Source organism: Salmo salar, chromosome 13 (genome assembly GCF_965601325.2).
Source record: "Salmo salar chromosome 13, fSalSal1, whole genome shotgun sequence".
In the NCBI taxonomy this organism is placed as follows: Eukaryota; Metazoa; Chordata; class Actinopteri; order Salmoniformes; family Salmonidae; genus Salmo; species Salmo salar.
The window spans coordinates 11885809-11908165 of NC_138303.1; the positions used below are offsets into that span (position 1 = coordinate 11885809).

The window sequence follows — 22357 nt, forward strand, 5'->3', positions numbered from 1 at the left end:
GTTCAAAATACAACCTTTTTGGAACTGACATTGCAGTGCCGTAAGTCGGGTTCAAACCAGGGTTGCTGCAGCCACAACGCAGAGTACTAACCACTATACGATCACGGCTGGCTGCAAGAGCAGCCTTATAGAGCCGACTTATTCTGTGAAAGTGACGTGTACAACCTGGCGAGACTCTTTTCAGTTGGGTCTCGATAACGAATAAACTGAATAAGCAGTTGCGCTTTTGACAGTCGGTACATTTTAACTCATTCAAAAAGTGCCCTTTTTCCGTGACATTGGAATATCTCAATTGCATCCTCCTCACGTCTACTCTTCTCTCAACTTGCCTAATTCTCTAAACCCATTGGTGAGAAAAGCAGAGTGCCCTCCCCTCTGACCTTCTCCACCAATGTGTACAATGAAATGCTTGAAAAGGTACTGCAGAGATTTGAAGTCAGGATCTCCTGTTTACTAGACAGGTACTTTAACCAACTAAGCCACAGCACCTGTTGATTTGATCTATGTTGCGTAACTAACACCCACACCGATGTGAATCAAACCAGTCTCATTCATTTAACCCATTTCACTGTCTGGCAAAATCACGTCACAAAACAGATGTCATTTACTAATATTGGAATCGATATGGACACCTTCAATTGTCTAGCAACAGGGTTTGTTAAGCTATGTTTTGGGAACCAAAGTGGGCCTGAGCATGTGAGAGGTGGGTAGCGAGATATCAGTAAATATTTGTAATCACATATTATTTCTTTTTAATTATAGTCATTCGAGGACAATACATTTTACATTTGGGTTTCGAGATGAATAAACTCAAGAACCTCTGACATGGATTCTTAAACTATGGTTTGGGACCCAAAGCGGTTATTAACATGTGATAGGTGGGTCGTGAGATATGCGTAAACATTCAGAATCATACACTATTTCTTTAGAATTTCGGTTGTTCGATGACACTACATTTCACATTTGGCTCTCGAGCTTAAAAATGGTAAAATCCTCTGAAACAGCAGACGAATCAGTTAATGTAAGTATTTTATCAATCATGAGCTGGGGGACTTTGTCCAAAAGCAGAGTTCTTGAGTTTCTTCGCTAAAACAATAAGTTTTTACTCGTTCAAAATACAACCCTTTTGAACTGACATTGCAGTGCCGTAAGTCGGGTTCAAACCAGGGTTGCTGCAGCCACAACGCAGAGTACTAACCATTATACGATCATGGCTGGCTGCAAGAGCAGCCTTATAGAGCCAACTTATTCTGTGAAAGTGACATGTACAACCTGGCGAGTCTCTTTTCAGTTGGGTGTCGATAACGAATAAACTGAAGAAGGAGTTGCGCTTTTGACAGTCGGTACGTTTTAACTCATTCAAAAAGTGCCCTTTTTCCGTGACATTGGAATATCTCAATTACATCTTCCTCACGTCTTCTCTTCTCTCGACTTGCCTAATTCTCTAAACCCATTGGTGAGAAAAGCAGAGTGCCCTCCCTTCTGACCTTCTCCACCAATGTGTACAATGAAATGCTTGAAAAGGTACTGCTGAGATTTGAACTCAGGATCTCCTGTTTACTAGACAGGTACTTTAACCAACTAAGCCACAGCACCCATTGATTTGATGTATGTTGCATAACCAACACCCAAACTGATGTGAATCAAACCAGTCTCATTCATTTAACCCATTTCACTGTCTGGCAAAATCACGTCACAAAACAGATGTCATTTACCAATATTGGAATCGATATGGACACCTTCAATTGTCTAGCAACAGGATTTGTTAAGCTATGTTTTGGGAACCAAAGTGGGCCTGAGCATGTGAGAGGTGGGTAGCGAGATATCAGTAAATATTTGTAATCACATACTATTTCTTTTTAATTATGGTCATTCGAGGACAGTACATTTTACATTTGGGATTCGAGATGAATAACCTCAAGAACCTCTGACATGGATTCTTAAACTATGGTTTGGGACCCAAAGCGGTTATGAACATGTGATAGGTGGGTCACGAGATATGAGTAAACATTCAGAATCATACACTATTTCTTTAGAATTTCGGTTGTTCGATGACACTACATTTCACATTTGGCTCTCGAGCTTAAAAATGGTAAAATCCTCTGAAACAGCAGACGAATCAGTTAATGTAAGTATTTTATCAATCATGAGCTGGGGGACTTTGTCCAAAAGCAGAGTTCTTGAGTTTCTTCACTCACACAATACATTTTTACTCGTTCAAAATACAACCTTTTTGGAATTGACATTGCAGTGCCGTGACCCAGATTCGAACCAGGGTTTCTGCGTCCACAACGCAGAGTACTAACCACTATATACGATCACGGCTGGCTGCAAGAGCAGCCTTATAGAGCCTACTTATTCTGTGAAAGTGACATGTACAAACTGGCGAAACTCTTTTCATTTTGGTCTCGATAACGAATAAACTGAAGAAGCAGTTGCGCCTTTGACAGTCGGTACGTTTTAACTCATTCAAAAAGTGCCCTTTTTCCGTGACATTGGAACATCTCAATTGCATCCTCCTCACGTCTTCTCTTCTCTCGACTTGCCTAATTCTCTAAAGCCATTGGTGAGAAAAGTAGAGTGCCCTCCCCTCTGACCTTCTCCACCAATGTGTACAATGAAATGCTTGAAAAGGTACTGCTGAGATTTGAACTCAGGATCTCCTGTTTACTAGACAGGCACTTTAACCAACTAAGCCACAGCACCCATTGATTTGATGTATGTTGCGTAACTAACACCCACACCGATGTGAATCAAACCAGTCTCATTCATTTAACCCATTTCACTGTCTGGCAAAATCACGTCACAAAACAGATGTCATTTACTAATATTGGAATCGATATGGACACCTTCAATTGTCTAGCAACAGGGTTTGTTAATCTATGTTTTGGGAACCAAAGTGGGCCTGAGCATGTGAGAGCTGGGTAGCGAGATATCAGTAAATATTTGTAATCACATACTATTTCTTTTTAATTATGGTCATTCGAGGACAGTACATTTTACATTTGGGATTCGAGATGAATAACCTCAAGAACCTCTGACATGGATTCTTAAACTATGGTTTGGGACCCAAAGCGGTTATTAACATGTGATAGGTGGGTCACGAGATATGAGTAAACATTCAGAATCATACACTATTTCTTTAGAATTTCGGTTGTTCGATGACACTACATTTCACATTTGGCTCTCGAGCTTAAAAATGGTAAAATCCTCTGAAACAGCAGACGAATCAGTTAATGTAAGTATTTTATCAATCATGAGCTGGGGGACTTTGTCCAAAAGCAGAGTTCTTGAGTTTCTTCGCTCACACAATACATTTTTACTCGTTCAAAATACAACCTTTTTGGAATTGACATTGCAGTGCCGTGACCCGGATTCGAACCGGGGTTGCTGCGTCCACAATGCAGAGTACTAACCACTATACGATCACGGCTGGCTGCAAGAGCAGCCTTATAGAGCCTACTTATTCTGTGAAAGTGACATGTACAAACTGGCGAAACTCTTTTCATTTTGGTCTCGATAACGAATAAACTGAAGAAGCAGTTGCGCCTTTGACAGTCGGTACGTTTTAACTCATTCAAAAAGTGCCCTTTTTCCGTGACATTGGAATATCTCAATTACATCCTCCTCACGTCTTCTCTTCTCTCGACTTGCCTAATTCTCTAAACCCATTGGTGAGAAAAGCAGAGTGCCCTCCCTTCTGACCTTCTCCACCAATGTGTACAATGAAATGCTTGAAAAGGTACTGCTGAGATTTGAACTCAGGATCTCCTGTTTACTAGACAGGCACTTTAACCAACTAAGCCACAGCACCCGTTGATTTGACGTATGTTGCGTAACTAACACCCACACCGATGTGAATCAAACCAGTCTCATTCATTTAACCCATTTCACTGTCTGGCAAAATCACGTCACAAAACAGATGTCATTTACTAATATTGGAATCGATATGGACACCTTCAATTGTCTAGCAACAGGGTTTGTTAAGCTATGTTTTGGGAACCAAAGTGGGCCTGAGCATGTGAGAGGTGGGTAGCGAGATATCAGTAAATATTTGTAATCACATACTATTTCTTTTTAATTATGGTCATTCGAGGACAGTACATTTTACATTTCGGTTTCGAGATGAATAAACTCAAGAACCTCTGACATGGATTCTTAAACTATGGTTTGGGACCCAAAGCGGTTATTAACATGTGATAGGTGGGTCGCGAGATATGAGTAAACATTCAGAATCATACACTATTTCTTTGGAATTTCGGTTGTTCGATGATACTACAATTCACATTTGGCTCTCGAGCTTAAAAATTGTAAAATCCTCTGGAACAGCAGACGACTCAGTTAATGTAAGTATTTTACCTATCATGAGCTGGGGGACTTTGTCCAAAAGCAGAGTTCTTGAGTTTCTTCGCTCACACAACACGTTTTTACTCGTTCAGAATACAATCCTTTTGAGGTGACATTGCAGTGCCGTGACCCGGATTCGAACCGGGGTTTCTGCAGCCACAACGCAGAGTACAAACCACTATACGATCACGGCTGGCTGCCAGAGCAGCCTTATAGAGCCTACTTATTCTGTGAAAGTGACATGTACAACCTGGCGAAACTCTTCTCATTTGGGTCTCGATAACGAATAAACTGAAGAAGCAGTTACGCTTTTGACAGTCGGTACGTTTTAACTCATTCAAAAAGAGCCATTTTTCCGTGACAATGGAATATCTCAATTGCATCCTCCTCACGTCTTCTCTTCTCTCGACTTGCCTAATTCTCTAAACCCATTGGTGAGAAAAGCAGAGTGCCCTCCCATCTGACCTTCTCCGCCAATGTGTACAATGAAATGCTTGAAAAGGTACTGCTGAGATTTGAACTCAGGATCTCCTGTTTACTAGACAGGCGCTTTAACCAACTAAGCCACAGCACCCATAGATTTGATGTATGTTGCGTAACTAACACCCACACGGATGTGAATCAAACCAGTCTCATTCATTTAACCCATTTCACTGTCTGGCAAAATCACATCACAAAACAGATGTCATTTACCAATATTGGAATCGATATGGACACCTTCAATTGTCTAGCAACAGGATTTGTTAAGCTATGTTTTGGGAACCAAAGTGGGCCTGAGCATGTGAGAGGTGGGTAGCGAGATATCAGTAAATATTTGTAATCACATACTATTTCTTTTTAATTATGGTCATTCGAGGACAGTACATTTTACATTTGGGATTCGAGATGAATAACCTCAAGAACCTCTGACATGGATTCTTAAACTATGGTTTGGGACCCAAAGCGGTTATTAACATGTGATAGGTGGGTCGCGAGATATGCGTAAACATTCAGAATCATACACTATTTCTTTAGAATTTCGGTTGTTCGATGACACTACATTTCACATTTGGCTCTCGAGCTTACAAATGGTAAAATCCTCTGAAACAGCAGACGAATCAGTTAATGTAAGTATTTTACCTATCATGAGCTGGGGGACTTTGTCCAAAAGCAGAGTTCTTGAGTTTCTTCGCTCACACAATACATTTTTACTCGTTCAAAATACAACCTTTTTGGAACTGACATTGCAGTGACGTGACCCGGATTCGAACCGGGGTTGCTACGTACACAACGCAGAGTACTAACCACTATACGATCACGGCTGGCTGCAAGAGCAGCCTTATAGAGCCTACTTATTCTGTGAAAGTGACATGTACAAACTGGCGAAACTCTTTTCATTTTGGTCTCGATAACGAATAAACTGAAGAAGCAGTTGCGCCTTTGACAGTCGGTACGTTTTAACTCATTCAAAAAGTGCCCTTTTTCCGTGACATTGGAATATCTCAATTGCATCCTCCTCACGTCTTCTCTTCTCTCGTCTAATTCTCTAAACCCATTGGTGAGAAATGTAGAGTGCCCTCCCCTCTGACCTTCTCCACCAATGTGTACAATGAAATGCTTGAAAAGATACTGCTGAGATTTGAACTCAGGATCTCCTGTTTACTAGACAGGTACTTTAACCAACTAAGCCACAGCACCCATTGATTTGATGTATGTTGCGTAACTAACACCCACACCGATGTGAATCAAACCAGTCTCATTCATTTAACCTATTTAATCTCTGTCTGTCAAAATGACGTCACAAAACAGATGTCATTTACTAATATTGGAATCGATATGGACACCTTCAATTGTCTAGCAACAGGGTTTGTTAATCTATGTTTTGGGAACCAAAGTGGGCCTGAGCATGTGACAGCTGGGTAGCGAGATATCAGTAAATATTTGTAACCACATACTATTTATTTTTAATTATGGTCATTCGAGGACAGTACATTTTACATTTCGGGTTCGAGATGAATAAACTCAAGAACCTCTGACATGGATTCTTAAACTATGGTTTGGGACCCAAAGCGGTTATTAACATGTGATAGGTGGGTCGCGAGATATGAGTAAACATTCAGAATCATACACTATTTCTTTAGAATTTCGGTTGTTCGATGACACTACATTTCACATTTGGCTCTCGAGCTTAAACATGGTAAAATCCTCTGAAACAGCAGACGAATCAGTTAATGTAAGTATTTTACCTATCATGAGCTGGGGGACTTTGTCCAAAAGCAGAGTTCTTGAGATTCTTCGCTCACACAATACATTTTTACTCGTTCAAAATACAACCTTTTTGGAACTGACATTGCAGTGCCGTGACCCGGATTCGAACCGGGGTTGCTGCGTCCACAACGCAGAGTACTAACCACTATACGATCACGGCTGGCTGCAAGAGCAGCCTTATAGAGCCGACTTATTCTGTGAAAGTGACGTGTACAACCTGGCGAGACTCTTTTCAGTTGGGTCTCGATAACGAATAAACTGAATAAGCAGTTGCGCTTTTGACAGTCGGTACATTTTAACTCATTCAAAAAGTGCCCTTTTTCCGTGACATTGGAATATCTCAATTGCATCCTCCTCACGTCTACTCTTCTCTCAACTTGCCTAATTCTCTAAACCCATTGGTGAGAAAAGCAGAGTGCCCTCCCCTCTGACCTTCTCCACCAATGTGTACAATGAAATGCTTGAAAAGGTACTGCAGAGATTTGAAGTCAGGATCTCCTGTTTACTAGACAGGTACTTTAACCAACTAAGCCACAGCACCTGTTGATTTGATCTATGTTGCGTAACTAACACCCACACCGATGTGAATCAAACCAGTCTCATTCATTTAACCCATTTCACTGTCTGGCAAAATCACGTCACAAAACAGATGTCATTTACTAATATTGGAATCGATATGGACACCTTCAATTGTCTAGCAACAGGGTTTGTTAAGCTATGTTTTGGGAACCAAAGTGGGCCTGAGCATGTGAGAGGTGGGTAGCGAGATATCAGTAAATATTTGTAATCACATATTATTTCTTTTTAATTATAGTCATTCGAGGACAATACATTTTACATTTGGGTTTCGAGATGAATAAACTCAAGAACCTCTGACATGGATTCTTAAACTATGGTTTGGGACCCAAAGCGGTTATTAACATGTGATAGGTGGGTCGTGAGATATGCGTAAACATTCAGAATCATACACTATTTCTTTAGAATTTCGGTTGTTCGATGACACTACATTTCACATTTGGCTCTCGAGCTTAAAAATGGTAAAATCCTCTGAAACAGCAGACGAATCAGTTAATGTAAGTATTTTATCAATCATGAGCTGGGGGACTTTGTCCAAAAGCAGAGTTCTTGAGTTTCTTCGCTAAAACAATAAGTTTTTACTCGTTCAAAATACAACCCTTTTGAACTGACATTGCAGTGCCGTAAGTCGGGTTCAAACCAGGGTTGCTGCAGCCACAACGCAGAGTACTAACCATTATACGATCATGGCTGGCTGCAAGAGCAGCCTTATAGAGCCAACTTATTCTGTGAAAGTGACATGTACAACCTGGCGAGTCTCTTTTCAGTTGGGTGTCGATAACGAATAAACTGAAGAAGGAGTTGCGCTTTTGACAGTCGGTACGTTTTAACTCATTCAAAAAGTGCCCTTTTTCCGTGACATTGGAATATCTCAATTACATCTTCCTCACGTCTTCTCTTCTCTCGACTTGCCTAATTCTCTAAACCCATTGGTGAGAAAAGCAGAGTGCCCTCCCTTCTGACCTTCTCCACCAATGTGTACAATGAAATGCTTGAAAAGGTACTGCTGAGATTTGAACTCAGGATCTCCTGTTTACTAGACAGGTACTTTAACCAACTAAGCCACAGCACCCATTGATTTGATGTATGTTGCATAACCAACACCCAAACTGATGTGAATCAAACCAGTCTCATTCATTTAACCCATTTCACTGTCTGGCAAAATCACGTCACAAAACAGATGTCATTTACCAATATTGGAATCGATATGGACACCTTCAATTGTCTAGCAACAGGATTTGTTAAGCTATGTTTTGGGAACCAAAGTGGGCCTGAGCATGTGAGAGGTGGGTAGCGAGATATCAGTAAATATTTGTAATCACATACTATTTCTTTTTAATTATGGTCATTCGAGGACAGTACATTTTACATTTGGGATTCGAGATGAATAACCTCAAGAACCTCTGACATGGATTCTTAAACTATGGTTTGGGACCCAAAGCGGTTATGAACATGTGATAGGTGGGTCACGAGATATGAGTAAACATTCAGAATCATACACTATTTCTTTAGAATTTCGGTTGTTCGATGACACTACATTTCACATTTGGCTCTCGAGCTTAAAAATGGTAAAATCCTCTGAAACAGCAGACGAATCAGTTAATGTAAGTATTTTATCAATCATGAGCTGGGGGACTTTGTCCAAAAGCAGAGTTCTTGAGTTTCTTCACTCACACAATACATTTTTACTCGTTCAAAATACAACCTTTTTGGAATTGACATTGCAGTGCCGTGACCCAGATTCGAACCAGGGTTTCTGCGTCCACAACGCAGAGTACTAACCACTATATACGATCACGGCTGGCTGCAAGAGCAGCCTTATAGAGCCTACTTATTCTGTGAAAGTGACATGTACAAACTGGCGAAACTCTTTTCATTTTGGTCTCGATAACGAATAAACTGAAGAAGCAGTTGCGCCTTTGACAGTCGGTACGTTTTAACTCATTCAAAAAGTGCCCTTTTTCCGTGACATTGGAACATCTCAATTGCATCCTCCTCACGTCTTCTCTTCTCTCGACTTGCCTAATTCTCTAAAGCCATTGGTGAGAAAAGTAGAGTGCCCTCCCCTCTGACCTTCTCCACCAATGTGTACAATGAAATGCTTGAAAAGGTACTGCTGAGATTTGAACTCAGGATCTCCTGTTTACTAGACAGGCACTTTAACCAACTAAGCCACAGCACCCATTGATTTGATGTATGTTGCGTAACTAACACCCACACCGATGTGAATCAAACCAGTCTCATTCATTTAACCCATTTCACTGTCTGGCAAAATCACGTCACAAAACAGATGTCATTTACTAATATTGGAATCGATATGGACACCTTCAATTGTCTAGCAACAGGGTTTGTTAATCTATGTTTTGGGAACCAAAGTGGGCCTGAGCATGTGAGAGCTGGGTAGCGAGATATCAGTAAATATTTGTAATCACATACTATTTCTTTTTAATTATGGTCATTCGAGGACAGTACATTTTACATTTGGGATTCGAGATGAATAACCTCAAGAACCTCTGACATGGATTCTTAAACTATGGTTTGGGACCCAAAGCGGTTATTAACATGTGATAGGTGGGTCACGAGATATGAGTAAACATTCAGAATCATACACTATTTCTTTAGAATTTCGGTTGTTCGATGACACTACATTTCACATTTGGCTCTCGAGCTTAAAAATGGTAAAATCCTCTGAAACAGCAGACGAATCAGTTAATGTAAGTATTTTATCAATCATGAGCTGGGGGACTTTGTCCAAAAGCAGAGTTCTTGAGTTTCTTCGCTCACACAATACATTTTTACTCGTTCAAAATACAACCTTTTTGGAATTGACATTGCAGTGCCGTGACCCGGATTCGAACCGGGGTTGCTGCGTCCACAATGCAGAGTACTAACCACTATACGATCACGGCTGGCTGCAAGAGCAGCCTTATAGAGCCTACTTATTCTGTGAAAGTGACATGTACAAACTGGCGAAACTCTTTTCATTTTGGTCTCGATAACGAATAAACTGAAGAAGCAGTTGCGCCTTTGACAGTCGGTACGTTTTAACTCATTCAAAAAGTGCCCTTTTTCCGTGACATTGGAATATCTCAATTACATCCTCCTCACGTCTTCTCTTCTCTCGACTTGCCTAATTCTCTAAACCCATTGGTGAGAAAAGCAGAGTGCCCTCCCTTCTGACCTTCTCCACCAATGTGTACAATGAAATGCTTGAAAAGGTACTGCTGAGATTTGAACTCAGGATCTCCTGTTTACTAGACAGGCACTTTAACCAACTAAGCCACAGCACCCGTTGATTTGACGTATGTTGCGTAACTAACACCCACACCGATGTGAATCAAACCAGTCTCATTCATTTAACCCATTTCACTGTCTGGCAAAATCACGTCACAAAACAGATGTCATTTACTAATATTGGAATCGATATGGACACCTTCAATTGTCTAGCAACAGGGTTTGTTAAGCTATGTTTTGGGAACCAAAGTGGGCCTGAGCATGTGAGAGGTGGGTAGCGAGATATCAGTAAATATTTGTAATCACATACTATTTCTTTTTAATTATGGTCATTCGAGGACAGTACATTTTACATTTCGGTTTCGAGATGAATAAACTCAAGAACCTCTGACATGGATTCTTAAACTATGGTTTGGGACCCAAAGCGGTTATTAACATGTGATAGGTGGGTCGCGAGATATGAGTAAACATTCAGAATCATACACTATTTCTTTGGAATTTCGGTTGTTCGATGATACTACAATTCACATTTGGCTCTCGAGCTTAAAAATTGTAAAATCCTCTGGAACAGCAGACGACTCAGTTAATGTAAGTATTTTACCTATCATGAGCTGGGGGACTTTGTCCAAAAGCAGAGTTCTTGAGTTTCTTCGCTCACACAACACGTTTTTACTCGTTCAGAATACAATCCTTTTGAGGTGACATTGCAGTGCCGTGACCCGGATTCGAACCGGGGTTTCTGCAGCCACAACGCAGAGTACAAACCACTATACGATCACGGCTGGCTGCCAGAGCAGCCTTATAGAGCCTACTTATTCTGTGAAAGTGACATGTACAACCTGGCGAAACTCTTCTCATTTGGGTCTCGATAACGAATAAACTGAAGAAGCAGTTACGCTTTTGACAGTCGGTACGTTTTAACTCATTCAAAAAGAGCCATTTTTCCGTGACAATGGAATATCTCAATTGCATCCTCCTCACGTCTTCTCTTCTCTCGACTTGCCTAATTCTCTAAACCCATTGGTGAGAAAAGCAGAGTGCCCTCCCATCTGACCTTCTCCGCCAATGTGTACAATGAAATGCTTGAAAAGGTACTGCTGAGATTTGAACTCAGGATCTCCTGTTTACTAGACAGGCGCTTTAACCAACTAAGCCACAGCACCCATAGATTTGATGTATGTTGCGTAACTAACACCCACACGGATGTGAATCAAACCAGTCTCATTCATTTAACCCATTTCACTGTCTGGCAAAATCACATCACAAAACAGATGTCATTTACCAATATTGGAATCGATATGGACACCTTCAATTGTCTAGCAACAGGATTTGTTAAGCTATGTTTTGGGAACCAAAGTGGGCCTGAGCATGTGAGAGGTGGGTAGCGAGATATCAGTAAATATTTGTAATCACATACTATTTCTTTTTAATTATGGTCATTCGAGGACAGTACATTTTACATTTGGGATTCGAGATGAATAACCTCAAGAACCTCTGACATGGATTCTTAAACTATGGTTTGGGACCCAAAGCGGTTATTAACATGTGATAGGTGGGTCGCGAGATATGCGTAAACATTCAGAATCATACACTATTTCTTTAGAATTTCGGTTGTTCGATGACACTACATTTCACATTTGGCTCTCGAGCTTACAAATGGTAAAATCCTCTGAAACAGCAGACGAATCAGTTAATGTAAGTATTTTACCTATCATGAGCTGGGGGACTTTGTCCAAAAGCAGAGTTCTTGAGTTTCTTCGCTCACACAATACATTTTTACTCGTTCAAAATACAACCTTTTTGGAACTGACATTGCAGTGACGTGACCCGGATTCGAACCGGGGTTGCTACGTCCACAACGCAGAGTACTAACCACTATACGATCACGGCTGGCTGCAAGAGCAGCCTTATAGAGCCTACTTATTCTGTGAAAGTGACATGTACAAACTGGCGAAACTCTTTTCATTTTGGTCTCGATAACGAATAAACTGAAGAAGCAGTTGCGCCTTTGACAGTCGGTACGTTTTAACTCATTCAAAAAGTGCCCTTTTTCCGTGACATTGGAATATCTCAATTGCATCCTCCTCACGTCTTCTCTTCTCTCGTCTAATTCTCTAAACCCATTGGTGAGAAATGTAGAGTGCCCTCCCCTCTGACCTTCTCCACCAATGTGTACAATGAAATGCTTGAAAAGATACTGCTGAGATTTGAACTCAGGATCTCCTGTTTACTAGACAGGTACTTTAACCAACTAAGCCACAGCACCCATTGATTTGATGTATGTTGCGTAACTAACACCCACACCGATGTGAATCAAACCAGTCTCATTCATTTAACCTATTTAATCTCTGTCTGTCAAAATGACGTCACAAAACAGATGTCATTTACTAATATTGGAATCGATATGGACACCTTCAATTGTCTAGCAACAGGGTTTGTTAATCTATGTTTTGGGAACCAAAGTGGGCCTGAGCATGTGACAGCTGGGTAGCGAGATATCAGTAAATATTTGTAACCACATACTATTTATTTTTAATTATGGTCATTCGAGGACAGTACATTTTACATTTCGGGTTCGAGATGAATAAACTCAAGAACCTCTGACATGGATTCTTAAACTATGGTTTGGGACCCAAAGCGGTTATTAACATGTGATAGGTGGGTCGCGAGATATGAGTAAACATTCAGAATCATACACTATTTCTTTAGAATTTCGGTTGTTCGATGACACTACATTTCACATTTGGCTCTCGAGCTTAAACATGGTAAAATCCTCTGAAACAGCAGACGAATCAGTTAATGTAAGTATTTTACCTATCATGAGCTGGGGGACTTTGTCCAAAAGCAGAGTTCTTGAGATTCTTCGCTCACACAATACATTTTTACTCGTTCAAAATACAACCTTTTTGGAACTGACATTGCAGTGCCGTGACCCGGATTCGAACCGGGGTTGCTGCGTCCACAACGCAGAGTACTAACCACTATACGATCACGGCTGGCTGCAAGAGCAGCCTTATAGAGCCGACTTATTCTGTGAAAGTGACATGTACAACCTGGCGAAACTCTTCTCATTTGGGTCTCGATAACGAATAAACTGAAGAAGCAGTTACGCTTTTGACAGTCGGTACGTTTTAACTCATTCAAAAAGAGCCATTTTTCCGTGACAATGGAATATCTCAATTGCATCCTCCTCACGTCTTCTCTTCTCTCGACTTGCCTAATTCTCTAAACCCATTGGTGAGAAAAGCAGAGTGCCCTCCCATCTGACCTTCTCCACCAATGTGTACAATGAAATGCTTGAAAAGGTACTGCTGAGATTTGAACTCAGGATCTCCTGTTTACTAGACAGGTACTTTAACCAACTAAGCCACAGCACCCGTTGATTTGATGTATGTTGCGTAACCAACACCCAAACTGATGTGAATCAAACCATTCTCATTCATTTAACCCATTTCACTGTCTGGCAAAATCACTTCACAAAACAGATGTAATTTACCAATATTGGAATCGATATGGACACCTTCAATTGTCTAGCAACAGGATTTGTTAAGCTATGTTTTGGGAACCAAAGTGGGCCTGAGCATGTGAGAGGTGGGTAGCGAGATATCAGTAAATATTTGTAATCATATATTATTTCTTTTTAATTATAGTCATTCGAGGACAATACATTTTACATTTGGGTTTCGAGATGAATAAACTCAAGAACCTCTGACATGGATTCTTAAACTATGGTTTGGGACCCAAAGCGGTTATTAACATGTGATAGGTGGGTGGTGAGATATGCGTAAACATTCAGAATCATACACTATTTCTTTAGAATTTCGGTTGTTCGATGACACTACATTTCACATTTGGCTCTCGAGCTTAAACATGGTAAAATCCTCTGAAACAGCAGACGAATGAGTTAATGTAAGTATTTTACCTATCATGAGCTGGGGGACTTTGTCCAAAAGCAGAGTTCTTGAGTTTCTTCGCTCACACAATACATTTTTACTCGTTCAAAATACAACCTTTTTGGAACTGACATTGCAGTGCCGTGACCCGGATTCAAACCGGGGTTTCTGCGTCCACAACGCAGAGTACTAACCACTATACGATCACAGCTGGCTGCAAGAGCAGCCTTATAGAGCCTACTTATTCTGTGAAAGTGACATGTACAAACTGGCGAAACTCTTTTCATTTTGGTCTCGATAACGAATAAACTGAAGAAGGAGTTGCGCTTTTGACAGTCGGTACGTTTTAACTCATTCAAAAAGTGCCCTTTTTACGTGACATTGGAATATCTCAATTACATCCTCCTCACGTCTTCTCTTCTCTCGACTTGCCTAATTCTCTAAACCCATTGGTGAGAAAAGCAGAGTGCCCTCCCTTCTGACCTTCTCCACCAATGTGTACAATGAAATGCTTGAAAAGGTACTGCTGAGATTTGAACTCAGGATCTCCTGTTTACTAGACAGGCACTTTAACCAACTAAGCCACAGCACCCATTGATTTGATGTATGTTCCGTAACTAACACCCACACCGATGTGAATCAAACCAGTCTCATTCATTTAACCCATTTCACTGTCTGTCAAAATCACGTCACAAAACAGATGTCATTTACTAATATTGGAATCGATATGGACACCTTCAATTGTCTAGCAACAGGGTTTGTTAATCTATGTTTTGGGAACCAAAGTGGGCCTGAGCATGTGAGAGCTGGGTAGCGAGATATCAGTAAATATTTGTAACCACATACTATTTATTTTTAATTATGGTCATTCGAGGACAGTACATTTTACATTTCGGTTTCGAGATGAATAAACTCAAGAACCTCTGACATGGATTCTTAAACTATGGTTTGGGACCCAAAGCGGTTATTAACATGTGATAGGTGGGTCGCGAGATATGAGTAAACATTCAGAATCATACACTATTTCTTTAGAATTTCGGTTGTTCGATGACACTACATTTCACATTTGGCTCTCGAGCTTAAACATTGTAAAATCCTCTGAAACAGCAGACCAATCAGTTAATGTCAGTATTTTACCTATCAGGAGCTGGGGGACTTTGTCCAAAAGCAGAGTTCTTGAGTTTCTTCGCTCACACAATACATTTTTACTCGTTCAAAATACAACCTTTTTGGAACTGACATTGCAGTGCCATGACCCGGATTCAAACCGGGGTTGCTGCGTCCACAACGCAGAGTACTAACCAGTATACGATCACAGCTGGCTGCAAGAGCAGCCTTATAGAGCCTACTTATTCTGTGAACGTGACATGTACAAACTGGCAAAACTCTTTTCATTTTGGTCTCGATAACGAATAAACTGAAGAAGGAGTTGCGCTTTTGACAGTCGGTACGTTTTAACTCATTCAAAAAGTGCCCTTTTTACGTGACATTGAAATATCTCAATTACATCCTCCTCACGTCTTCTCTTCTCTCGACTTGCCTAATTCTCTAAACCCATTGGTGAGAAAAGCAGAGTGCCCTCCCTTCTGACCTTCTCCACCAATGTGTACAATGAAATGCTTGAAAAGGTACTGCTGAGATTTGAACTCAGGATCTCCTGTTTACTAGACAGGCAGTTTAACCAACTAAGCCACAGCACCCGTTGATTTGATGTATGTTGCGTAACTAACACCCACACCGATGTGAATCAAACCAGTCTCATTCATTTAACCCATTTCACTGTCTGGCAAAATCACGTCACAAAACAGATGTCATTTACTAATATTGGAATCGATATGGACACCTTCAATTGTCTAGCAACAGGGTTTGTTAAGCTATGTTTTGGGAACCAAAGTGGGCCTGAGCATGTGAGGGGTGGATAGCGAGATATCAGTAAATATTTGTAATCACATATTATTTCTTTTTAATTATAGTCATTCGAGGACAATACATTTTACATTTGGGTTTCGAGATGAATAAACTCAAGAACCTCTGACATGGATTCTTAAACTATGGTTTGGGACCCAAAGCGGTTATTAACATGTGATAGGTGGGTCGTGAGATATGCGTAAACATTCAGAATCATACACTATTTCTTTAGAATTACGGTTGTTCGATGACACTACATTTCACATTTGGCTCTCGAGCTTAAACATGGTAAAATCCTCTGAAACAGCAGACGAATCAGTTAATGTAAGTATTTTACCTATCATGAGCTGGGGGACTTTGTCCAAAAGCAGAGTTCTTGAGTTTCTTCGCTCACACAATACATTTTTACTCGTTCAAAATACAACCTTTTTGGAACTGACATTGCAGTGCCGTGACCCGGATTTGAACCGGGGTTGCTGCGTCCACAACGCAGAGTACTAACCACTATACGATCACGGCTGGCTGCAAGAGCAGCCTTATAGAGCCTACTTATTCTGTGAAAGTGACATGTACAAACTGGCGAAACTCTTTTCATTTTGGTCTCGATAACGAATAAACTGAAGAAGCAGTTGCGCCTTTGACAGTCGGTACGTTTTAACTGATTCAAAAAGTGCCCTTTTTCCGTGACATTGGAATATCTCAATTACATCCTCCTCACGTCTTCTCTTCTCTCGACTTGCCTAATTCTCTAAACCCATTGGTGAGAAAAGCAGAGTGCCCTCCCCTCTGACTTTCTCCACCAATGTGTACAATGAAATGCTTGAAAAGGTACTGCTGAGATTTGAACTCAGGATCTCCTGTTTACTAGACAGGCGCTTTAACCAACTAAGCCACAGCACCCGTTGATTTGATGTATGTTGCGTAACTAACACCCACACCTATGTGAATCAAACCAGTCTCATTCATTTAACCTATTTAATCTCTGTCTGTCAAAATGACGTCACAAAACAGATGTCATTTACTAATATTGGAATCGATATGGACACCTTCAATTGTCTAGCAACAGGGTTTGTTAATCTATGTTTTGGGAACCAAAGTGGGCCTGAGCATGTGAGAGCTGGGTAGCGAGATATCAGTAAATATTTGTAACCACATACTATTTATTTTTAATTATGGTCATTCGAGGACAGTACATTTTACATTTCGGTTTCGAGATGAATAAACTCAAGAACCTCTGACATGGATTCTTAAACTATGGTTTGGGACCCAAAGCGGTTATTAACATGTGATAGGTGGGTCGCGAGATATGAGTAAACATTCAGAATCATACACTATTTCTTTAGAATTTCGGTTGTTCGATGACACTACATTTCACATTTGGCTCTCGAGCTTAAAAATGGTAAAATCCTCTGAAACAGCAGACGAATGAGTTAATGTAAGTATTTTACCTATCATGAGCTGGGGAACTTTGTCCAAAAGCAGAGTTCTTGAGTTTCTTCGCTCACACAATAGATTTTTACTCATTCAAAATACAACCTTTTTGGAATTGACATTGCAGTGCCGTGACCCGGATTCGAACCAGGGTTGCGGCGTCCACAACGCAGAGTACTAACCACTATACGATCACGGCTGGCTGCAAGAGCAGCCTTATAGAGCCTACTTATTCTGTGAAAGTGACATGTACAAACTGGCGAAACTCTTTTCATTTTGGTCTCGATAACGAATAAACTGAAGAAGCAGTTGCGACTTTGACAGTCGGTACGTTTTAACTCATTCAAAAAGTGTCCTTTTTCCGTGACATTGGAATATCTCAATTGCATCCTCCTCACGTCTTCTCTTCTCTCGACTTGCCTAATTCTCTAAACTCATTGGTGAGAAAAGCAGAGTGCCCTCCCATCTGACCTTCTCCGCCAATGTGTACAATGAAATGCTTGAAAAGGTACTGCTGAGATTTGAACACAGGATCTCCTGTTTACTAGACAGGCGCTTTAACCAACTAAGCCACAGCACCCATTGATTTGATGTATGTTGCGTAACTAACACCCACACCGATGTGAATCAAACCAGTCGCATTCATTTAACCTATTTAATCTCTGTCTGGCAAAATCACATCACAAAACAGATGTCATTTACTAATATTGGAATCGATATGGACACCTTCAATTGTCTAGCAACAGGGTTTGTTAATCTATGTTTTGGGAACCAAAGTGGGCCTGAGCATGTGAGAGCTGGGTAGCGAGATATCAGTAAATATTTGCAACAACATACTATTTATTTTTAATTATATTCATTCGAGGACAGTACATTTTACATTTCGGTTTCGAGATGAATAAACTCAAGAACCTCTGACATGGATTCTTAAACTATGGTTTGGGACCCAAAGCGGTTATTAACATGTGATAGGTGGGTCGCGAGATATGAGTAAACATTCAGAATCAAACACTATTTCTTTAGAATTTCGTTTGTTCGATGACACTACATTTCACATTTGGCTCTCGAGCTTAAAAATTGTAAAATCCTCTGAAACAGCAGACGAATCAGTTAATGTCAGTATTTTATCTATCATGAGCTGGGGGACTTTGTCCAAAAGCAGAGTTCTTGAGTTTCTTTGCTCACACAATAAGTTTTTACTCGTTCAAAATACAACCCTTTTGAACTGACATTGCAGTGCCGTAAACCGGGTTCAAACCAGGGTTGCTGCAGCCACAACGCAGAGTACTAACCATTATACGATCATGGCTGGCTGCAAGAGCAACCTTATAGAGCCAACTTATTCTGTGAAAGTGACATGTACAACCTGGCGAGACTCTTTTCAGTTGGGTGTCGATAACGAATAAACTGAAGAAGCAGTTACGCTTTTGACACTCGGTATGTTTTAACTCATTCAAAAAGAGCCCTTTTTCCGTGACAATGGAATATCTCAATTGCATCCTCCTCACGTTTTCTCTTCTCTCGACTTGCCTAATTCTCTAAACCCATTGGTGAGAAAAGCAGAGTGCCCTCCCATCTGACCTTCTCCGCCAATGTGTACAATGAAATGCTTGAAAAGGTACTGCTGAGATTTGAACGCAGGATCTCCTGTTTACTAGACAGGCGCTTTAACCAACTAAGCCACAGCACCCATAGATTTGATGTATGTTGCGTAACTAACACCCACACCGATGTGAATCAAACCAGTCTCATTCATTTAACCCATTTCACTGTCTGGCAAAATCACATCACAAAACAGATGTCATTTACCAATATTGGAATCGATATGGACACCTTCAATTGTCTAGCAACAGGATTTGTTAAGCTATGTTTTGGGAACCAAAGTGGGCCTGAGCATGTGAGAGGTGGGTAGCGAGATATCAGTAAATATTTGTAATCACATACTATTTCTTTTTAATTATGGTCATTCGAGGACAGTACATTTTACATTTGGGATTCGAGATGAATAACCTCAAGAACCTCTGACATGGATTCTTAAACTATGGTTTGGGACCCAAAGCGGTTATGAACATGTGAAAGGTGGGTCGCGAGATATGCGTAAACATTCAGAATCATACACTATTTCTTTCGAATTTCGGTTGTAAGATGACACTACATTTCACATTTGGCTCTCGAGCTTAAACATGGTAAAATCCTCTGAAACAGCAGACGAATCAGTTAATGTAAGTATTTTACCTATCATGAGCTGGGGGACTTTGTCCAAAAGCAGAGTTCTTGAGTTTCTTCGCTCACACAATACATTTTTACTCGTTCAAAATACAACCTTTTTGGAACTGACATTGCAGTGCCGTGACCCGGATTCGAACCGGGGTTGCTGCGTCCACAATGCAGAGTACTAACCACTATACGATCACGGCTGGCTGCAAAAGCAGCCTTATAGAGCCTACTTATTCTGTGAAAGTGACATGTACAAACTGGCGAAACTCTTTTCATTTTGGTTTCGATAACGAATAAACTGAAGAAGCAGTTGCTCCTTTGACAGTCGGTACGTTTTAACTCATTCAAAAAGTGCCCTTTTTCCGTGACATTGGAATATCTCAATTACATCCTCCTCACGTCTTCTCTTCTCTCGACTTGCCTAATTCTCTAAACCCATTGGTGAGAAAAGCAGAGTGCCCTCCCTTCTGACCTTCTCCACCAATGTGTACAATGAAATGCTTGAAAAGGTACTGCTGAGATTTGATCTCAGGATCTCCTGTTTACTAGACAGACACTTTAACCAACTAAGCCACAGCACCCGTTGATTTGACGTATGTTGCGTAACTAACACCCACACACCGATGTGAATCAAACCAGTCTCATTCATTTAACCCATTTCACTGTCTGGCAAAATCACGTCACAAAACAGATGTCATTTACTAATATTGGAATCGATATGGACACCTTCAATTGTCTAGCAACAGGGTTTGTTAAGCTATGTTTTGGGAACCAAAGTGGGCCTGAGCATGTGAGAGGTGGGTAGCGAGATATCAGTAAATATTTGTAATCACATACTATTTCTTTTTAATTATGGTCATTCGAGGACAGTACATTTTACATTTCGGTTTCGAGATGAATAAACTCAAGAACCTCTGACATGGATTCTTAAACTATGGTTTGGGACCCAAAGCGGTTATTAACATGTGATAGGTGGGTCGCGAGATATGAGTAAACATTCAGAATCATACACTATTTCTTTGGAATTTCGGTTGTTCGATGATACTACAATTCACATTTGGCTCTCGAGCTTAAAAATTGTAAAATCCTCTGGAACAGCAGACGACTCAGTTAATGTAAGTATTTTACCTATCATGAGCTGGGGGACTTTGTCCAAAAGCAGAGTTCTTGAGTTTCTTCGCTCACACAACACGTTTTTACTCGTTCAGAATACAATCCTTTTGAGGTGACATTGCAGTGCCGTGACCCGGATTCGAACCGGGGTTTCTGCGGCCACAACGCAGAGTACAAACCACTATACGATCACGGCTGGCTGCCAGAGCAGCCTTATAGAGCCTACTTATTCTGTGAAAGTGACATGTACAACCTGGCGAAACTCTTCTCATTTGGGTCTCGATAACGAATAAACTGAAGAAGCAGTTACGCTTTTGACAGTCGGTACGTTTTAACTCATTCAAAAAGAGCCATTTTTCCGTGACAATGGAATATCTCAATTGCATCCTCCTCACGTCTTCTCTTCTCTCGTCTAATTCTCTAAACCCATTGGTGAGAAATGTAGAGTGCCCTCCCCTCTGACCTTCTCCACCAATGTGTACAATGAAATGCTTGAAAAGGTACTGCTGAGATTTGAACTCAGGATCTCCTGTTTACTAGACAGGTACTTTAACCAACTAAGCCACAGCACCCATTGATTTGATGTATGTTGCGTAACTAACACCCACACCGATGTGAATCAAACCAGTCTCATTCATTTAACCTATTTAATCTCTGTCTGTCAAAATGACGTCACAAAACAGATGTCATTTACTAATATTGGAATCGATATGGACACCTTCAATTGTCTAGCAACAGGGTTTGTTAATCTATGTTTTGGGAACCAAAGTGGGCCTGAGCTTGTGACAGCTGGGTAGCGAGATATCAGTAAATATTTGTAACCACATACTATTTATTTTTAATTATGGTCATTCGAGGACAGTACATTTTACATTTCGGGTTCGAGATGAATAAACTCAAGAACCTCTGACATGGATTCTTAAACTATGGTTTGGGACCCAAAGCGGTTATTAACATGTGATAGGTGGGTCGCGAGATATGAGTAAACATTCAGAATCATACACTATTTCTTTAGAATTTCGGTTGTTCGATGACACTACATTTCACATTTGGCTCTCGAGCTTAAACATGGTAAAATCCTCTGAAACAGCAGACGAATCAGTTAATGTAAGTATTTTACCTATCATGAGCTGGGGGACTTTGTCCAAAAGCAGAGTTCTTGAGTTTCTTCGCTCACACAATACATTTTTACTCGTTCAAAATACAACCTTTTTGGAACTGACATTGCAGTGCCGTGACCCGGATTCGAACCGGGGTTGCTGCGTCCACAACGCAGAGTACTAACCACTATACGATCACGGCTGGCTGCAAGAGCAGCCTTATAGAGCCTACTTATTCTGTGAAAGTGACATGTACAAACTGGCGAAACTCTTTTCATTTTGGTCTCGATA

General features: G+C 40.7%; 30 non-coding genes across 30 annotated transcripts; all 30 read right to left on the bottom strand.

Moving 5' to 3' along the window:
• Positions 1 to 415: 415 nt before the first annotated feature.
• trnat-agu (transfer RNA threonine (anticodon AGU)) lies at positions 416 to 489 on the bottom strand. The gene has a single exon. It is a non-coding gene; the product is annotated as a tRNA-Thr (tRNA).
• A 1033-nt stretch (positions 490 to 1522) lies between these two features.
• On the bottom strand, positions 1523 to 1596 carry trnat-agu (transfer RNA threonine (anticodon AGU)). The gene has a single exon. It is a non-coding gene; the product is annotated as a tRNA-Thr (tRNA).
• Positions 1597 to 2632: 1036 nt separating this feature from the next.
• trnat-agu (transfer RNA threonine (anticodon AGU)) lies at positions 2633 to 2706 on the bottom strand. Its single transcript has one exon. It is a non-coding gene; the product is annotated as a tRNA-Thr (tRNA).
• A 655-nt stretch (positions 2707 to 3361) lies between these two features.
• On the bottom strand, positions 3362 to 3433 carry trnah-gug (transfer RNA histidin (anticodon GUG)). The gene has a single exon. It is a non-coding gene; the product is annotated as a tRNA-His (tRNA).
• A 307-nt stretch (positions 3434 to 3740) lies between these two features.
• On the bottom strand, positions 3741 to 3814 carry trnat-agu (transfer RNA threonine (anticodon AGU)). Its single transcript has one exon. It is a non-coding gene; the product is annotated as a tRNA-Thr (tRNA).
• Positions 3815 to 4847: 1033 nt separating this feature from the next.
• trnat-agu (transfer RNA threonine (anticodon AGU)) lies at positions 4848 to 4921 on the bottom strand. Its single transcript has one exon. It is a non-coding gene; the product is annotated as a tRNA-Thr (tRNA).
• A 1029-nt stretch (positions 4922 to 5950) lies between these two features.
• Positions 5951 to 6024, bottom strand: trnat-agu (transfer RNA threonine (anticodon AGU)). Its single transcript has one exon. It is a non-coding gene; the product is annotated as a tRNA-Thr (tRNA).
• Positions 6025 to 6682: 658 nt separating this feature from the next.
• trnah-gug (transfer RNA histidin (anticodon GUG)) lies at positions 6683 to 6754 on the bottom strand. Its single transcript has one exon. It is a non-coding gene; the product is annotated as a tRNA-His (tRNA).
• A 307-nt stretch (positions 6755 to 7061) lies between these two features.
• trnat-agu (transfer RNA threonine (anticodon AGU)) lies at positions 7062 to 7135 on the bottom strand. The gene has a single exon. It is a non-coding gene; the product is annotated as a tRNA-Thr (tRNA).
• A 1033-nt stretch (positions 7136 to 8168) lies between these two features.
• trnat-agu (transfer RNA threonine (anticodon AGU)) lies at positions 8169 to 8242 on the bottom strand. The gene has a single exon. It is a non-coding gene; the product is annotated as a tRNA-Thr (tRNA).
• A 1036-nt stretch (positions 8243 to 9278) lies between these two features.
• trnat-agu (transfer RNA threonine (anticodon AGU)) lies at positions 9279 to 9352 on the bottom strand. Its single transcript has one exon. It is a non-coding gene; the product is annotated as a tRNA-Thr (tRNA).
• Positions 9353 to 10007: 655 nt separating this feature from the next.
• Positions 10008 to 10079, bottom strand: trnah-gug (transfer RNA histidin (anticodon GUG)). The gene has a single exon. It is a non-coding gene; the product is annotated as a tRNA-His (tRNA).
• Positions 10080 to 10386: 307 nt separating this feature from the next.
• Positions 10387 to 10460, bottom strand: trnat-agu (transfer RNA threonine (anticodon AGU)). Its single transcript has one exon. It is a non-coding gene; the product is annotated as a tRNA-Thr (tRNA).
• Positions 10461 to 11493: 1033 nt separating this feature from the next.
• On the bottom strand, positions 11494 to 11567 carry trnat-agu (transfer RNA threonine (anticodon AGU)). The gene has a single exon. It is a non-coding gene; the product is annotated as a tRNA-Thr (tRNA).
• A 1029-nt stretch (positions 11568 to 12596) lies between these two features.
• trnat-agu (transfer RNA threonine (anticodon AGU)) lies at positions 12597 to 12670 on the bottom strand. Its single transcript has one exon. It is a non-coding gene; the product is annotated as a tRNA-Thr (tRNA).
• Positions 12671 to 13328: 658 nt separating this feature from the next.
• Positions 13329 to 13400, bottom strand: trnah-gug (transfer RNA histidin (anticodon GUG)). Its single transcript has one exon. It is a non-coding gene; the product is annotated as a tRNA-His (tRNA).
• Positions 13401 to 13707: 307 nt separating this feature from the next.
• trnat-agu (transfer RNA threonine (anticodon AGU)) lies at positions 13708 to 13781 on the bottom strand. Its single transcript has one exon. It is a non-coding gene; the product is annotated as a tRNA-Thr (tRNA).
• Positions 13782 to 14436: 655 nt separating this feature from the next.
• Positions 14437 to 14508, bottom strand: trnah-gug (transfer RNA histidin (anticodon GUG)). Its single transcript has one exon. It is a non-coding gene; the product is annotated as a tRNA-His (tRNA).
• Positions 14509 to 14815: 307 nt separating this feature from the next.
• trnat-agu (transfer RNA threonine (anticodon AGU)) lies at positions 14816 to 14889 on the bottom strand. Its single transcript has one exon. It is a non-coding gene; the product is annotated as a tRNA-Thr (tRNA).
• A 1034-nt stretch (positions 14890 to 15923) lies between these two features.
• On the bottom strand, positions 15924 to 15997 carry trnat-agu (transfer RNA threonine (anticodon AGU)). The gene has a single exon. It is a non-coding gene; the product is annotated as a tRNA-Thr (tRNA).
• Positions 15998 to 16652: 655 nt separating this feature from the next.
• Positions 16653 to 16724, bottom strand: trnah-gug (transfer RNA histidin (anticodon GUG)). The gene has a single exon. It is a non-coding gene; the product is annotated as a tRNA-His (tRNA).
• Positions 16725 to 17031: 307 nt separating this feature from the next.
• trnat-agu (transfer RNA threonine (anticodon AGU)) lies at positions 17032 to 17105 on the bottom strand. Its single transcript has one exon. It is a non-coding gene; the product is annotated as a tRNA-Thr (tRNA).
• Positions 17106 to 17763: 658 nt separating this feature from the next.
• Positions 17764 to 17835, bottom strand: trnah-gug (transfer RNA histidin (anticodon GUG)). The gene has a single exon. It is a non-coding gene; the product is annotated as a tRNA-His (tRNA).
• Positions 17836 to 18142: 307 nt separating this feature from the next.
• On the bottom strand, positions 18143 to 18216 carry trnat-agu (transfer RNA threonine (anticodon AGU)). The gene has a single exon. It is a non-coding gene; the product is annotated as a tRNA-Thr (tRNA).
• Positions 18217 to 19252: 1036 nt separating this feature from the next.
• On the bottom strand, positions 19253 to 19326 carry trnat-agu (transfer RNA threonine (anticodon AGU)). Its single transcript has one exon. It is a non-coding gene; the product is annotated as a tRNA-Thr (tRNA).
• A 655-nt stretch (positions 19327 to 19981) lies between these two features.
• Positions 19982 to 20053, bottom strand: trnah-gug (transfer RNA histidin (anticodon GUG)). The gene has a single exon. It is a non-coding gene; the product is annotated as a tRNA-His (tRNA).
• Positions 20054 to 20360: 307 nt separating this feature from the next.
• On the bottom strand, positions 20361 to 20434 carry trnat-agu (transfer RNA threonine (anticodon AGU)). Its single transcript has one exon. It is a non-coding gene; the product is annotated as a tRNA-Thr (tRNA).
• Positions 20435 to 21090: 656 nt separating this feature from the next.
• Positions 21091 to 21162, bottom strand: trnah-gug (transfer RNA histidin (anticodon GUG)). Its single transcript has one exon. It is a non-coding gene; the product is annotated as a tRNA-His (tRNA).
• Positions 21163 to 21464: 302 nt separating this feature from the next.
• trnat-agu (transfer RNA threonine (anticodon AGU)) lies at positions 21465 to 21538 on the bottom strand. The gene has a single exon. It is a non-coding gene; the product is annotated as a tRNA-Thr (tRNA).
• Positions 21539 to 22196: 658 nt separating this feature from the next.
• On the bottom strand, positions 22197 to 22268 carry trnah-gug (transfer RNA histidin (anticodon GUG)). Its single transcript has one exon. It is a non-coding gene; the product is annotated as a tRNA-His (tRNA).
• Positions 22269 to 22357: the final 89 nt, after the last annotated feature.